The sequence below is a fragment of the Styela clava genome, chromosome 15 (genome assembly GCF_964204865.1).
Source record: "Styela clava chromosome 15, kaStyClav1.hap1.2, whole genome shotgun sequence".
Lineage (NCBI taxonomy): Eukaryota > Metazoa > Chordata > Ascidiacea > Stolidobranchia > Styelidae > Styela > Styela clava.
Window position 1 is genome coordinate 8,271,437 of NC_135264.1, and position 9,827 is coordinate 8,281,263.

At 46.6% G+C, this 9,827-nt stretch overlaps 33 non-coding genes and 15 pseudogenes across 33 annotated transcripts; all 48 read right to left on the reverse strand.

Moving 5' to 3' along the window:
• Nucleotides 1–67: 67 nt before the first annotated feature.
• LOC144414444 (5S ribosomal RNA) lies at nucleotides 68–186 on the reverse strand. Its single transcript, XR_013470334.1, has one exon. It is a non-coding gene; the product is annotated as a 5S ribosomal RNA (ribosomal RNA).
• Nucleotides 187–267: 81 nt separating this feature from the next.
• On the reverse strand, nucleotides 268–386 carry LOC144415329 (5S ribosomal RNA). Its single transcript, XR_013471221.1, has one exon. It is a non-coding gene; the product is annotated as a 5S ribosomal RNA (ribosomal RNA).
• A 186-nt stretch (nucleotides 387–572) lies between these two features.
• On the reverse strand, nucleotides 573–691 carry LOC144414562 (5S ribosomal RNA). Its single transcript, XR_013470452.1, has one exon. It is a non-coding gene; the product is annotated as a 5S ribosomal RNA (ribosomal RNA).
• Nucleotides 692–772: 81 nt separating this feature from the next.
• Nucleotides 773–891, reverse strand: LOC144414694 (5S ribosomal RNA). The gene has a single exon (XR_013470583.1). It is a non-coding gene; the product is annotated as a 5S ribosomal RNA (ribosomal RNA).
• An 81-nt stretch (nucleotides 892–972) lies between these two features.
• LOC144418227 (5S ribosomal RNA) lies at nucleotides 973–1,091 on the reverse strand (annotated as a pseudogene).
• An 81-nt stretch (nucleotides 1,092–1,172) lies between these two features.
• Nucleotides 1,173–1,291, reverse strand: LOC144417272 (5S ribosomal RNA). Its single transcript, XR_013473165.1, has one exon. It is a non-coding gene; the product is annotated as a 5S ribosomal RNA (ribosomal RNA).
• An 81-nt stretch (nucleotides 1,292–1,372) lies between these two features.
• LOC144414175 (5S ribosomal RNA) lies at nucleotides 1,373–1,491 on the reverse strand. Its single transcript, XR_013470066.1, has one exon. It is a non-coding gene; the product is annotated as a 5S ribosomal RNA (ribosomal RNA).
• An 81-nt stretch (nucleotides 1,492–1,572) lies between these two features.
• Nucleotides 1,573–1,691, reverse strand: LOC144414445 (5S ribosomal RNA). Its single transcript, XR_013470335.1, has one exon. It is a non-coding gene; the product is annotated as a 5S ribosomal RNA (ribosomal RNA).
• An 81-nt stretch (nucleotides 1,692–1,772) lies between these two features.
• On the reverse strand, nucleotides 1,773–1,891 carry LOC144415330 (5S ribosomal RNA). Its single transcript, XR_013471222.1, has one exon. It is a non-coding gene; the product is annotated as a 5S ribosomal RNA (ribosomal RNA).
• Nucleotides 1,892–2,077: 186 nt separating this feature from the next.
• LOC144414563 (5S ribosomal RNA) lies at nucleotides 2,078–2,196 on the reverse strand. The gene has a single exon (XR_013470453.1). It is a non-coding gene; the product is annotated as a 5S ribosomal RNA (ribosomal RNA).
• An 81-nt stretch (nucleotides 2,197–2,277) lies between these two features.
• On the reverse strand, nucleotides 2,278–2,396 carry LOC144415845 (5S ribosomal RNA). Its single transcript, XR_013471739.1, has one exon. It is a non-coding gene; the product is annotated as a 5S ribosomal RNA (ribosomal RNA).
• An 81-nt stretch (nucleotides 2,397–2,477) lies between these two features.
• On the reverse strand, nucleotides 2,478–2,596 carry LOC144417698 (5S ribosomal RNA). Its single transcript, XR_013473376.1, has one exon. It is a non-coding gene; the product is annotated as a 5S ribosomal RNA (ribosomal RNA).
• Nucleotides 2,597–2,677: 81 nt separating this feature from the next.
• LOC144417273 (5S ribosomal RNA) lies at nucleotides 2,678–2,796 on the reverse strand. Its single transcript, XR_013473166.1, has one exon. It is a non-coding gene; the product is annotated as a 5S ribosomal RNA (ribosomal RNA).
• Nucleotides 2,797–2,877: 81 nt separating this feature from the next.
• On the reverse strand, nucleotides 2,878–2,996 carry LOC144415591 (5S ribosomal RNA). The gene has a single exon (XR_013471483.1). It is a non-coding gene; the product is annotated as a 5S ribosomal RNA (ribosomal RNA).
• Nucleotides 2,997–3,077: 81 nt separating this feature from the next.
• On the reverse strand, nucleotides 3,078–3,196 carry LOC144414176 (5S ribosomal RNA). The gene has a single exon (XR_013470067.1). It is a non-coding gene; the product is annotated as a 5S ribosomal RNA (ribosomal RNA).
• An 81-nt stretch (nucleotides 3,197–3,277) lies between these two features.
• LOC144415331 (5S ribosomal RNA) lies at nucleotides 3,278–3,396 on the reverse strand. Its single transcript, XR_013471223.1, has one exon. It is a non-coding gene; the product is annotated as a 5S ribosomal RNA (ribosomal RNA).
• Nucleotides 3,397–3,480: 84 nt separating this feature from the next.
• Nucleotides 3,481–3,599, reverse strand: LOC144414564 (5S ribosomal RNA). The gene has a single exon (XR_013470454.1). It is a non-coding gene; the product is annotated as a 5S ribosomal RNA (ribosomal RNA).
• An 81-nt stretch (nucleotides 3,600–3,680) lies between these two features.
• On the reverse strand, nucleotides 3,681–3,799 carry LOC144415846 (5S ribosomal RNA). Its single transcript, XR_013471740.1, has one exon. It is a non-coding gene; the product is annotated as a 5S ribosomal RNA (ribosomal RNA).
• Nucleotides 3,800–3,880: 81 nt separating this feature from the next.
• On the reverse strand, nucleotides 3,881–3,999 carry LOC144415910 (5S ribosomal RNA). Its single transcript, XR_013471804.1, has one exon. It is a non-coding gene; the product is annotated as a 5S ribosomal RNA (ribosomal RNA).
• An 81-nt stretch (nucleotides 4,000–4,080) lies between these two features.
• On the reverse strand, nucleotides 4,081–4,198 carry LOC144412456 (5S ribosomal RNA; annotated as a pseudogene).
• Nucleotides 4,199–4,279: 81 nt separating this feature from the next.
• On the reverse strand, nucleotides 4,280–4,397 carry LOC144418228 (5S ribosomal RNA; annotated as a pseudogene).
• An 81-nt stretch (nucleotides 4,398–4,478) lies between these two features.
• On the reverse strand, nucleotides 4,479–4,597 carry LOC144416453 (5S ribosomal RNA). The gene has a single exon (XR_013472346.1). It is a non-coding gene; the product is annotated as a 5S ribosomal RNA (ribosomal RNA).
• Nucleotides 4,598–4,678: 81 nt separating this feature from the next.
• On the reverse strand, nucleotides 4,679–4,796 carry LOC144418160 (5S ribosomal RNA; annotated as a pseudogene).
• An 81-nt stretch (nucleotides 4,797–4,877) lies between these two features.
• LOC144415094 (5S ribosomal RNA) lies at nucleotides 4,878–4,996 on the reverse strand. The gene has a single exon (XR_013470986.1). It is a non-coding gene; the product is annotated as a 5S ribosomal RNA (ribosomal RNA).
• An 81-nt stretch (nucleotides 4,997–5,077) lies between these two features.
• On the reverse strand, nucleotides 5,078–5,196 carry LOC144417690 (5S ribosomal RNA; annotated as a pseudogene).
• An 81-nt stretch (nucleotides 5,197–5,277) lies between these two features.
• LOC144416673 (5S ribosomal RNA) lies at nucleotides 5,278–5,396 on the reverse strand. The gene has a single exon (XR_013472566.1). It is a non-coding gene; the product is annotated as a 5S ribosomal RNA (ribosomal RNA).
• Nucleotides 5,397–5,477: 81 nt separating this feature from the next.
• LOC144414177 (5S ribosomal RNA) lies at nucleotides 5,478–5,596 on the reverse strand. Its single transcript, XR_013470068.1, has one exon. It is a non-coding gene; the product is annotated as a 5S ribosomal RNA (ribosomal RNA).
• Nucleotides 5,597–5,677: 81 nt separating this feature from the next.
• Nucleotides 5,678–5,796, reverse strand: LOC144412579 (5S ribosomal RNA; annotated as a pseudogene).
• Nucleotides 5,797–5,877: 81 nt separating this feature from the next.
• LOC144414178 (5S ribosomal RNA) lies at nucleotides 5,878–5,996 on the reverse strand. The gene has a single exon (XR_013470069.1). It is a non-coding gene; the product is annotated as a 5S ribosomal RNA (ribosomal RNA).
• Nucleotides 5,997–6,077: 81 nt separating this feature from the next.
• Nucleotides 6,078–6,196, reverse strand: LOC144414754 (5S ribosomal RNA). Its single transcript, XR_013470644.1, has one exon. It is a non-coding gene; the product is annotated as a 5S ribosomal RNA (ribosomal RNA).
• An 81-nt stretch (nucleotides 6,197–6,277) lies between these two features.
• LOC144414179 (5S ribosomal RNA) lies at nucleotides 6,278–6,396 on the reverse strand. The gene has a single exon (XR_013470070.1). It is a non-coding gene; the product is annotated as a 5S ribosomal RNA (ribosomal RNA).
• Nucleotides 6,397–6,477: 81 nt separating this feature from the next.
• Nucleotides 6,478–6,596, reverse strand: LOC144414180 (5S ribosomal RNA). Its single transcript, XR_013470071.1, has one exon. It is a non-coding gene; the product is annotated as a 5S ribosomal RNA (ribosomal RNA).
• An 81-nt stretch (nucleotides 6,597–6,677) lies between these two features.
• Nucleotides 6,678–6,796, reverse strand: LOC144412112 (5S ribosomal RNA; annotated as a pseudogene).
• Nucleotides 6,797–6,881: 85 nt separating this feature from the next.
• On the reverse strand, nucleotides 6,882–6,990 carry LOC144412425 (5S ribosomal RNA; annotated as a pseudogene).
• An 85-nt stretch (nucleotides 6,991–7,075) lies between these two features.
• LOC144417536 (5S ribosomal RNA) lies at nucleotides 7,076–7,194 on the reverse strand (annotated as a pseudogene).
• An 81-nt stretch (nucleotides 7,195–7,275) lies between these two features.
• LOC144417038 (5S ribosomal RNA) lies at nucleotides 7,276–7,394 on the reverse strand. The gene has a single exon (XR_013472930.1). It is a non-coding gene; the product is annotated as a 5S ribosomal RNA (ribosomal RNA).
• Nucleotides 7,395–7,475: 81 nt separating this feature from the next.
• On the reverse strand, nucleotides 7,476–7,584 carry LOC144412489 (5S ribosomal RNA; annotated as a pseudogene).
• Nucleotides 7,585–7,665: 81 nt separating this feature from the next.
• On the reverse strand, nucleotides 7,666–7,784 carry LOC144416380 (5S ribosomal RNA). Its single transcript, XR_013472273.1, has one exon. It is a non-coding gene; the product is annotated as a 5S ribosomal RNA (ribosomal RNA).
• Nucleotides 7,785–7,865: 81 nt separating this feature from the next.
• Nucleotides 7,866–7,983, reverse strand: LOC144417158 (5S ribosomal RNA). Its single transcript, XR_013473050.1, has one exon. It is a non-coding gene; the product is annotated as a 5S ribosomal RNA (ribosomal RNA).
• An 81-nt stretch (nucleotides 7,984–8,064) lies between these two features.
• LOC144414580 (5S ribosomal RNA) lies at nucleotides 8,065–8,183 on the reverse strand. The gene has a single exon (XR_013470470.1). It is a non-coding gene; the product is annotated as a 5S ribosomal RNA (ribosomal RNA).
• An 81-nt stretch (nucleotides 8,184–8,264) lies between these two features.
• LOC144417507 (5S ribosomal RNA) lies at nucleotides 8,265–8,383 on the reverse strand (annotated as a pseudogene).
• Nucleotides 8,384–8,464: 81 nt separating this feature from the next.
• LOC144414181 (5S ribosomal RNA) lies at nucleotides 8,465–8,583 on the reverse strand. Its single transcript, XR_013470072.1, has one exon. It is a non-coding gene; the product is annotated as a 5S ribosomal RNA (ribosomal RNA).
• An 81-nt stretch (nucleotides 8,584–8,664) lies between these two features.
• On the reverse strand, nucleotides 8,665–8,783 carry LOC144415495 (5S ribosomal RNA). Its single transcript, XR_013471387.1, has one exon. It is a non-coding gene; the product is annotated as a 5S ribosomal RNA (ribosomal RNA).
• An 81-nt stretch (nucleotides 8,784–8,864) lies between these two features.
• LOC144415842 (5S ribosomal RNA) lies at nucleotides 8,865–8,983 on the reverse strand. Its single transcript, XR_013471736.1, has one exon. It is a non-coding gene; the product is annotated as a 5S ribosomal RNA (ribosomal RNA).
• An 81-nt stretch (nucleotides 8,984–9,064) lies between these two features.
• On the reverse strand, nucleotides 9,065–9,183 carry LOC144412113 (5S ribosomal RNA; annotated as a pseudogene).
• An 85-nt stretch (nucleotides 9,184–9,268) lies between these two features.
• LOC144412426 (5S ribosomal RNA) lies at nucleotides 9,269–9,377 on the reverse strand (annotated as a pseudogene).
• Nucleotides 9,378–9,462: 85 nt separating this feature from the next.
• LOC144417488 (5S ribosomal RNA) lies at nucleotides 9,463–9,580 on the reverse strand (annotated as a pseudogene).
• An 85-nt stretch (nucleotides 9,581–9,665) lies between these two features.
• LOC144412124 (5S ribosomal RNA) lies at nucleotides 9,666–9,784 on the reverse strand (annotated as a pseudogene).
• Nucleotides 9,785–9,827: the final 43 nt, after the last annotated feature.

Here is a 9,827-nt window from a genome sequence, read left to right on the forward strand (position 1 = left end):
CTATTCGGCTATTTGTATTTTGCAGTTGTTGGAAAACAGAGCAAAATCGAAAGAAGCGGCGACGAAAAGCCTACCACACTCGGTATTCCCAGCCGGTCACCCATGCAAGTACTAACCGAGCCCGACATTGCTTAACTTCCGAGATCGAACGAGATCGGGTGCATTCAACGTGGTATGGTTGTAGGCGACAAAGTAGTAGTCTATTCGGCTATTTGTATTTTGCAGTTGTTGGAAAACAGAGCAAAATCGAAAGAAGCGGCGACGAAAAGCCTACGACACTCGGTATTCCCAGCCGGTCACCCATGCAAGTACTAACCGAGCCCGACATTGCTTAACTTCCGAGATCGAACGAGATCGGGTGCATTCAACGTGGTATGGTTGTAGTCGATAAAGTAGTAGTCTGTTCTGCTATTTGTATTTTGCAGTTGTTAGAAAACAGAGAAAAAACGAATGGAACGAGATCGGGTGCATTCAACGTGGTATTTGTAGGCGACAAAGTAGTAGTCTATTCGGCTATTTGTATTTTGCAGTTGTTGGAAAACAGAGCAAAATCGAAAGAAGCGGCGACGAAAAGCCTACGACACTCGGTATTCCCAGCCGGTCACCCATGCAAGTACTAACCGAGCCCGACATTGCTTAACTTCCGAGATCGAACGAGATCGGGTGCATTCAACGTGGTATGATTGTAGGCAATAAAGTAGTAGTCTATTCGGCTATTTGTATTTCGCAGTTGTTGGAAAACAGAGCAAAATCGAATGAAACGGCGACGAAAAGCCTACGACACTCGGTATTCCCAGCCGGTCACCCATGCAAGTACTAACCGAGCCCGACATTGCTTAACTTCCGAGATCGAACGAGATCGGGTGCATTCAACGTGGTATGGCTGTAGGCGATAAAGTAGTAGTCTATTCGGCTATTTGTATTCCGCAGTTGTTGGAAAACAGAGCAAAATCGAATGAAACGGCGACAAAAAGCCTACGACACTCGGTATTCCCAGCCTGTCACCCATGCAAGTACTAACCGAGCCCGACATTGCTTAACTTCCGAGATCGAACGATATCGGGTGCATTCAACGTGGTATGGTTGTAGGCTATAAAGTAGTAGTCTATTCGGCTATTTGTATTTCGCAGTTGTTGGAAAACAGAGCAAAATCAAATGAAACGGCGACGAAAAGTCTACGACACTCGGTATTCCCAGCCGGTCACCCATGCAAGTACTAACCGAGCTCGACATTGCTTAACTTCCGAGATCGAACGAGATCGGGTGCATTCAACGTGGTATGGTTGTAGGCGATAAAGTAGTAGTCTATTCGGCTATTTGTATTTTGCAGTTGTTGGAAAACAGAGCAAAATCGAAAGAAGCGGCGACGAAAAGCCTACGACACTCGGTATTCCCAGCCGGTCACCCATGCAAGTACTAACCGAGCCCGACATTGCTTAACTTCCGAGATCGAACGAGATCGGGTGCATTCAACGTGGTATGGTTGTAGGCGATAAAGTAGTAGTCTATTCGGCTATTTGTATTTTGCAGTTGTTGGAAAACAGAGCAAAATCGAAAGAAGCGGCGACGAAAAGCCTACCACACTCGGTATTCCCAGCCGGTCACCCATGCAAGTACTAACCGAGCCCGACATTGCTTAACTTCCGAGATCGAACGAGATCGGGTGCATTCAACGTGGTATGGTTGTAGGCGACAAAGTAGTAGTCTATTCGGCTATTTGTATTTTGCAGTTGTTGGAAAACAGAGCAAAATCGAAAGAAGCGGCGACGAAAAGCCTACGACACTCGGTATTCCCAGCCGGTCACCCATGCAAGTACTAACCGAGCCCGACATTGCTTAACTTCCGAGATCGAACGAGATCGGGTGCATTCAACGTGGTATGGTTGTAGTCGATAAAGTAGTAGTCTGTTCTGCTATTTGTATTTTGCAGTTGTTAGAAAACAGAGAAAAAACGAATGGAACGAGATCGGGTGCATTCAACGTGGTATTTGTAGGCGACAAAGTAGTAGTCTATTCGGCTATTTGTATTTTGCAGTTGTTGGAAAACAGAGCAAAATCGAAAGAAGCGGCGACGAAAAGCCTACGACACTCGGTATTCCCAGCCGGTCACCCATGCAAGTACTAACCGAGCCCGACATTGCTTAACTTCCGAGATCGAACGAGATCGGGTGCATTCAACGTGGTATGATTGTAGGCAATAAAGTAGTAGTCTATTCGGCTATTTGTATTTCGCAGTTGTTGGAAAACAGAGCAAAATCGAATGAAACGGCGACGAAAAGCCTACGACACTCGGTATTCCCAGCCGGTCACCCATGCAAGTACTATCCGAGCCCGACATTGCTTAACTTCCGAGATCGAACGAGATCGGGTGCATTCACCGTGGTATGGTTGTAGGCGATAAAGTAGTAGTCTATTCGGCTATTTGTATTTCGCAGTTGTTAGAAAACAGAGAAAAATCGAATGAAACGGCGACGAAAAGCCTACGACACTTGGTATTCCCAGCCGGTCACCCATGCAAGTACTAACCAAGCCCGACATTGCTTAACTTCCGAGATCGAACGAGATCGGGTGCATTCAACGTGGTATGGTTGTAGGCTATAAAGTAGTAGTCTATTCGGCTATTTGTATTTCGCAGTTGTTGGAAAACAGAGCAAAATCAAATGAAACGGCGTCGAAAAGTCTACGACACTCGGTATTCCCAGCCGGTCACCCATGCAAGTACTAACCGAGCTCGACATTGCTTAACTTCCGAGATCGAACGAGATCGGGTGCATTCAACGTGGTATGGTTGTAGGCGATAAAGTAGTAGTCTATTCGGCTATTTGTATTTTGCAGTTGTTGTAAAACAGAGCAAAATCGAAAGAAGCGGCGACGAAAAGCCTACGACACTCGGTATTCCCAGCCGGTCACCCATGCAAGTACTAACCGAGCCCGACATTGCTTAACTTCCGAGATCGAACGAGATCGGGTGCATTCAACGTGGTATGGTTGTATGCGATAAAGTAGTAGTCTATTCGGCTATTTGTATTTTGCAGTTGTTGGAAAACAGAGCAAAATCGAAAGAAGCGGCGACGAAAAGCCTACGACACTCGGTATTCCCAGCCGGTCACCCATGCAAGTACTAACCGAGCCCGACATTGCTTAACTTCCGAGATCGAACGAGATCGGGTGCATTCAACGTGGTATGGTTGTAGGCGATAAAGTAGTAGTCTATTCGGCTATTTGTATTTTGCAGTTGTTGGAAAACAGAGCAAAATCGAAAGAAGCGGCGACGAAAAGCCTACGACACTCGGTATTCCCAGCCGGTCACCCATGCAAGTACTAACCGAGCCCGACATTGCTTAACTTCCGAGATCGAACGAGATCGGGTGCATTCAACGTGGTATGGTTGTAGTCGATAAAGTAGTAGTCTGTTCTGCTATTTGTATTTTGCAGTTGTTAGAAAACAGAGAAAAAACGAATGGAACGGCGACGAAAAAAAGCCTACGACACTCGGTATTCCCAGCCGGTCACCCATGCAAGTACTAACCGAGCCCGACATTGCTTAACTTCCGAGATCGAACGAGATCGGGTGCATTCAACGTGGTATGATTGTAGGCAATAAAGTAGTAGTCTATTCGGCTATTTGTATTTCGCAGTTGTTGGAAAACAGAGCAAAATCGAATGAAACGGCGACGAAAAGCCTACGACACTCGGTATTCCCAGCCGGTCACCCATGCAAGTACTATCCGAGCCCGACATTGCTTAACTTCCGAGATCGAACGAGATCGGGTGCATTCACCGTGGTATGGTTGTAGGCGATAAAGTAGTAGTCTATTCGGCTATTTGTATTTCGCAGTTGTTAGAAAACAGAGCAAAATCGAATGAAACGGCGACGAAAAGCCTACGACACTTGGTATTCCCAGCCGGTCACCCATGCAAGTACTAACCAAGCCCGACATTGCTTAACTTCCGAGATCGAACAAGATCGGGAGCATTCAACGTGGTATGGTTGTAGGCGGTGAAGTAGTAGTCTATTCGGCTATTTGTATTGCGCAGTTGTCAGAAAACACAGCAATATCGAATGAAACGACGACGAAAAGCTTACGACACTCGGTATTCCCAGCCGGTCACCCATGCAAGTACTAACCGAACCCGACATTGCTTAACTTCCGAGATCGACGAGATCGGGTGCATTCAACGTGTTATGGTTGTAGGCAATAAAGTAGTAGTCTATTCGGCTATTTGTATTTCGCAGTTGTTGGAAAACAGAGCAAAATCGAATGAAACGGCGACGAAAAGCCTACGACACTCGGTATTCCCAGCCGGTCACCCATGCAAGTACTAACAGAGCCGACATTGCTTAACTTCCGAGATCAAACGAGATCGGGTGCATTCACCGTGGTATGGTTGTAGGCGATAAAGTTGTAGTCTATTGGGCTATTTGTATTTCGCAGTTGTTAGAAAACAGAGCAAAATCGAATGAAACGGCGACGAAAAGCCTACGACACTCGGTATTCCCAGCCGGTCACCCATGCAAGTACTAACCAAGCCCGACATTGCTTAACTTCCGAGATCGAACAAGATCGGGAGCATTCAACGTGGTATGGTTGTAGGCGATGAAGTAGTAGTCTATTCGGCTATTTGTATTTCGCAGTTGTTGGAAAACACAGCAAAATCGAATGAAACGACGACGAAAAGCTTACGACACTCGGTATTCCCAGCCGGTCACCCATGCAAGTACTAACCGAACCCGACATTGCTTAACTTCCGAGATCGACGAGATCGGGTGCATTCAACGTGGTATGGTTGTAGGCGATAAAGTAGTAGTCTATTCGGCTATTTGTATTTCGCAGTTGTTGGAAAGCAGAGCAAAATCGAACGAAACGGCGACGAAAAGCCTACGACACTCGGTATTCCCAGCCGGTCACCCATGCAAGTACTAACCGAGCCCGACATTACTTAACTTCCGAGATCGAACGAGATCGGGTGCATTCAACGTGGTATGGTTGTAGGCGATAAAGTAGTAGTCTATTCGGCTATTTGTATTTCGCAGTTGTTGGAAAACAGAGCAAAATCGAATGAAACGGCGACGAAAAGCCTACGACACTCGGTATTCCCAGCCGGTCACCCATGCAAGTACTAACCGAGCCCGACATTGCTTAATTTCCGTGATCGAACGAGATCGGGTGCATTCAACGTGGTATGGTTGTAGGCGATAAAGTAGTAGTCTATTCGGCTATTTGTATTTCGCAGTTGTTGGAAAACAGAGCAAAATCGAATGAAACGGCGACGAAAAGCATACGACACTCGGTATTCCCAGCCGGTCACCCATGCAAGTACTAACCGAGCCCGACATTGCTTAACTTCCGAGATCGAACGAGATCGGGTGCATTCAACGTGGTGTGGTTGTAGGCGATAAAGTAGTAGTCTATTCGGCTATTTGTATTTCGCAGTTGTTGGAAAACAGAGCAAAATCGAATGAAACGGCGACGAAAAGCCTACGACACTCGGTATTCCCAGCCGGTCACCCATGCAAGTACTAACCGAGCCCGACATTGCTTAACTTCCGAGATCGAACGAGATCGGGTGCATTCAACGTGGTATGGTTGTAGGCGATAAAGTAGTAGTCTATTCGGCTATTTGTATTTCGCAGTTGTTGGAAAACAGAGCAGAATCGAATGAAACGGCGACGAAAAGCCTACGACACTCGGTATTCCCAGCCGGTCACCCATGCAAGTACTAACCGAGCCTGACATTGCTTAACTTCCGAGATCGAACGATAACGGGTGCATTTAACGTGGTATGGTTGTAGGCGATAAAATAGTAGTCTATTCGGCTATTTGTATTTCGCAGTTGTTGGAAAACAGAGCAAAATCGAATGAAACGGCGACGAAAAGCCTACGACACTCGGTATTCCCAGCCGGTCACCCATGCAAGTACTAACCGAGCCCGACATTGCTTAACTTCCGAGATCGAACGAGATCGGGTGCATTCAACGTGGTATGGTTGTAGGCGATAAAGTAGTAGTCTATTCGGCTATTTGTATTTCGCAGTTGTTGGAAAACAGAGCAAAATCGAATGAAACGGCGACGAAAAGCCTACGACACTCGGTATTCCCAGCCGGTCACCCATGCAAGTACTAACCGAGCCCGACATTGCTTAACTTCCGAGCTCGAACGAGATCGGGTGCATTCAACGTGGTATGGTTGTAGGCGATAAAGCAGTAGTCTATTCGGCTATTTGTATTTCGCAGTTGTTGGAAAACAGAGCAAAATCGAATGAAACGGCGACGAAAAGCCTACGACACTCGGTATTCCCAGCCGGTCACCCATGCAAGTACTAACCGAGCCCGACATTGCTTAACTTCCGAGATCGAACGAGATCGGGTGCATTCAACGTGGTATGGTTGTAGGCGATAAAGTAGTAGTCTATTCGGCTATTTGTATTTCGCAGTTGTTGGAAAACAGAGCAAAATCGAATGAAACGGCGACAAAAAGCCTACGACACTCGGTATTCCCAGCCGGTCACCCATGCAAGTACTAACCGAGCCCGACATTGCTTAACTTCCGAGATCGAACGAGATCGGGTGCATTCAACGTGGTATGGTTGTAGGCGATAAAGTAGTAGTCTATTCGGCTATTTGTATTTCGCAGTTGTTGGAAAAACGAGCAAAATTGAATGAAACGGCGACGAAAAGCCTACGACACTCGGTATTCCCAGCCGGTCACCCATGCAAGTACTAACCGAGCCTGACATTGCTTAACTTCCGAGATCGAACGATAACGGGTGCATTCAACGTGGTATGGTTGTAGGCGATAAAATAGTAGTCTATTCGGCTATTTGTATTTCGCAGTTGTTGGAAAACAGAGCAAAATCGAATGAAACGGCGACGAAAAAAAAGCCTACGACACTCGGTATTCCCAGCCGGTCACCCATGCAAGTACTAACCGAGCCCGACATTGCTTAACTTCCGAGATCGAGTGCATTCAACGTGGTATGGTTGTAGGCGATAAAGTAGTAGTCTATTCGGCTATTTGTATTTCGCAGTTGTTGGAAAACAGAGCAAAAACGAATGGAACGGCGACGAAAAAAAAGCCTACGACACTCGGTATTCCCAGCCGGTCACCCATGCAAGTACTAACCGAGCACGACATTGCTTAACTTCCGAGATCGAACGAGATCGGGTGCATTCACCGTGGTATGGTTGTAGGCGATAAAGTAGTAGTCTATTCGGCTATTTGTATTTCCCAGTTGTTAGAAAACAGAGCAAAATCGAATGAAACGGCGACGAAAAGCCTACGACACTCGGTATTCCCAGCCGGCCACCCATGCAAGTACTAACCAAGCCCGACATTGCTTAACTTCCGAGATCGAACAAGATCGGGTGCATTCAACGTGGTATGATTGTAGGCGATAAAGTAGTAGTCTATTCGGCTATTTGTATTTCGCAATTGTTAGAAAACAGAGCAAAATCGAATGAAACGGCGACGAAAAGCCTACGACACTCGGTATTCCCAGCCGGTCACCCATGCAAGTACTAACCGAGCCCGACATTGCTTAACTTCCGATATCGGGTGCATTCAACGTGGTATGGTTGTAGGCGGTAAAGTAGTAGTCTATTCGGCTATTTGTATTTTGCAGTTGTTGGAAAACAGAGCAAAATCGAATGAAACGGCGACGAATAGCCTACGACACTCGGTAATCCCAGTCGGTCACCCATGCAAGTACTAACCGAGCCCGACATTGCTTAACTTCCGAGATCGAACGAGATCGGGTGCATTCAACGTGGTATGGTTGTAGGCGATTAAACAGTAGTCTATTCGGCTATTTGTATTTCGCAGTTGTTGAAAAACAGAGCAAAATCGAACGAAACGGCGACGAAAAGCCTACGACACTCGGTATTCCAGCCGGTCACCCATGCAAGTACTAACCGAGCCCGACATTGCTTAACTTCCGAGATCGAACGAGATCGGGTGCATTCAACGTGGTATGGTTGTAGGCGATAAAGTAGTAGTCTATTCGGCTATATGTATTTTGCAGTTGTTGGAAAACAGAGCAAAATCAAATGAAACGGCGACGAAAAGCCTACGACACTCGGTATTCCCAGCCGGTCACCCATGCAAGTACTAACCGAGCCCGACCTTGCTTAACTTCCGAGATCGAACGAGATCGGGTGCATTCAACGTGGTATGGTTGTAGGCGATAAAGTAGTAGTCTATTCGGCTATTTGTATTTCGCAGTTGTTGGAAAACAGAGCAAAATCGAATGAAACGGCGACGAAAAGCCTACGACACTCGGTATTCCCAGCCGGTCTCCCGTGCAAGTACTAACCGAGCCCGACATTGCTTAACTTCCGAGATTGAACGAGATCGGGTGCATTCAACGTGGTATGGTTGTAGGCGATAAAGTAGTAGTCTATTCGGCTATTTGTATTTCGCAGTTGTTGGAAAACAGAGCAAAATCGAATGAAACGGCGACGAAAAGCCTACGACACTCGGTATTCCCAGCCGGTCACCCATGCAAGTACTAACCGAGCCCGACATTGCTTAACTTCCGAGATCGAACGAGATCGGGTGCATTCAACGTGGTATGGTTGTAGGCGATAAAGTAGTAGTCTATTCGGCTATTTGTATTTCGCAGTTGTTGGAAAACAGAGCAAATTCGAATGAAACGGCGACGAAAAGCCTACGACACTCGGTATTCCCAGCCGGTCACCCATGCAAGTACTAACCGAACCCGACATTGCTTAACTTCCGAGATCGAACGAGATCGGGTGCATTCAACGTGGTATGGTTGTAGGCGATAAAGTAGTAGTCTATTCGGCTATTTGTATTTCGCAGTTGTTGGAAAACAGAGCAAAATCGAATGAAACGGCGACGAAAAGCCTACGACACTCGGTATTCCCAGCCGGTCACCTATGCAAGTACTAACCGAGCCCGACATTGCTTAACTTCCGAGATCGAACGAGATCGGGTGCATTCAACGTGGTATGGTTGTAGGCGATAAAGTAGTAGTCTATTCGGCTATTTGTATTTCGCAGTTGTTGGAAAACAGAGCAAAATCGAATGAAACGGCTACGAAAAGCCTACGACACTCGGTATTCCCAGCCGGTCACCCATGCAAGTACTAACCGAGCCTGACATTGCTTAACTTCCGAGATCGAACGATAACGGGTGCATTCAACGTGGTATGGTTGTAGGCGATAAAATAGTAGTCTATTCGGCTATTTGTATTTCGCAGTTGTTGGAAAACAGAGCAAAATCGAATGAAACGGCGACGAAAAAAAAGCCTACGACACTCGGTATTCCCAGCCGGTCACCCATGCAAGTACTAACCGAGCCCGACATTGCTTAACTTCCGAGATCGAGTGCATTCAACGTGGTATGGTTGTAGGCGGGAAAGTAGTAGTCTATTCGTCTATTTGTATTTCGCAGTTGTTGGAAAACAGAGCAAAAACGAATGGAACGGCGACGAAAAAAAAGCCTACGACACTCGGTATTCCCAGCCGGTCACCCATGCAAGTACTAACCGAACCCGACATTGCTTAACTTCCGAGATCGACGAGATCGGGTGCATTCAACGTGGTATGGTTGTAGGCGATAAAGTAGTAGTCTATTCGGCTATTTGTATTTCGCAGTTGTTGGAAAACAGAGCAAAAACGAATGGAACGGCGACGAAAAAAAAGCCTACGACACTCGGTATTCCAAGCCGGTCACCCATGCAAGTACTAACCGAGCACGACATTGCTTAACTTCCGAGATCGAACGAGATCGGGTGCATTCACCGTGGTATGGTTGTGGGCGATAAAGTAGTAGTCTATTCGGCTATTTGTATTTCCCAGTTGT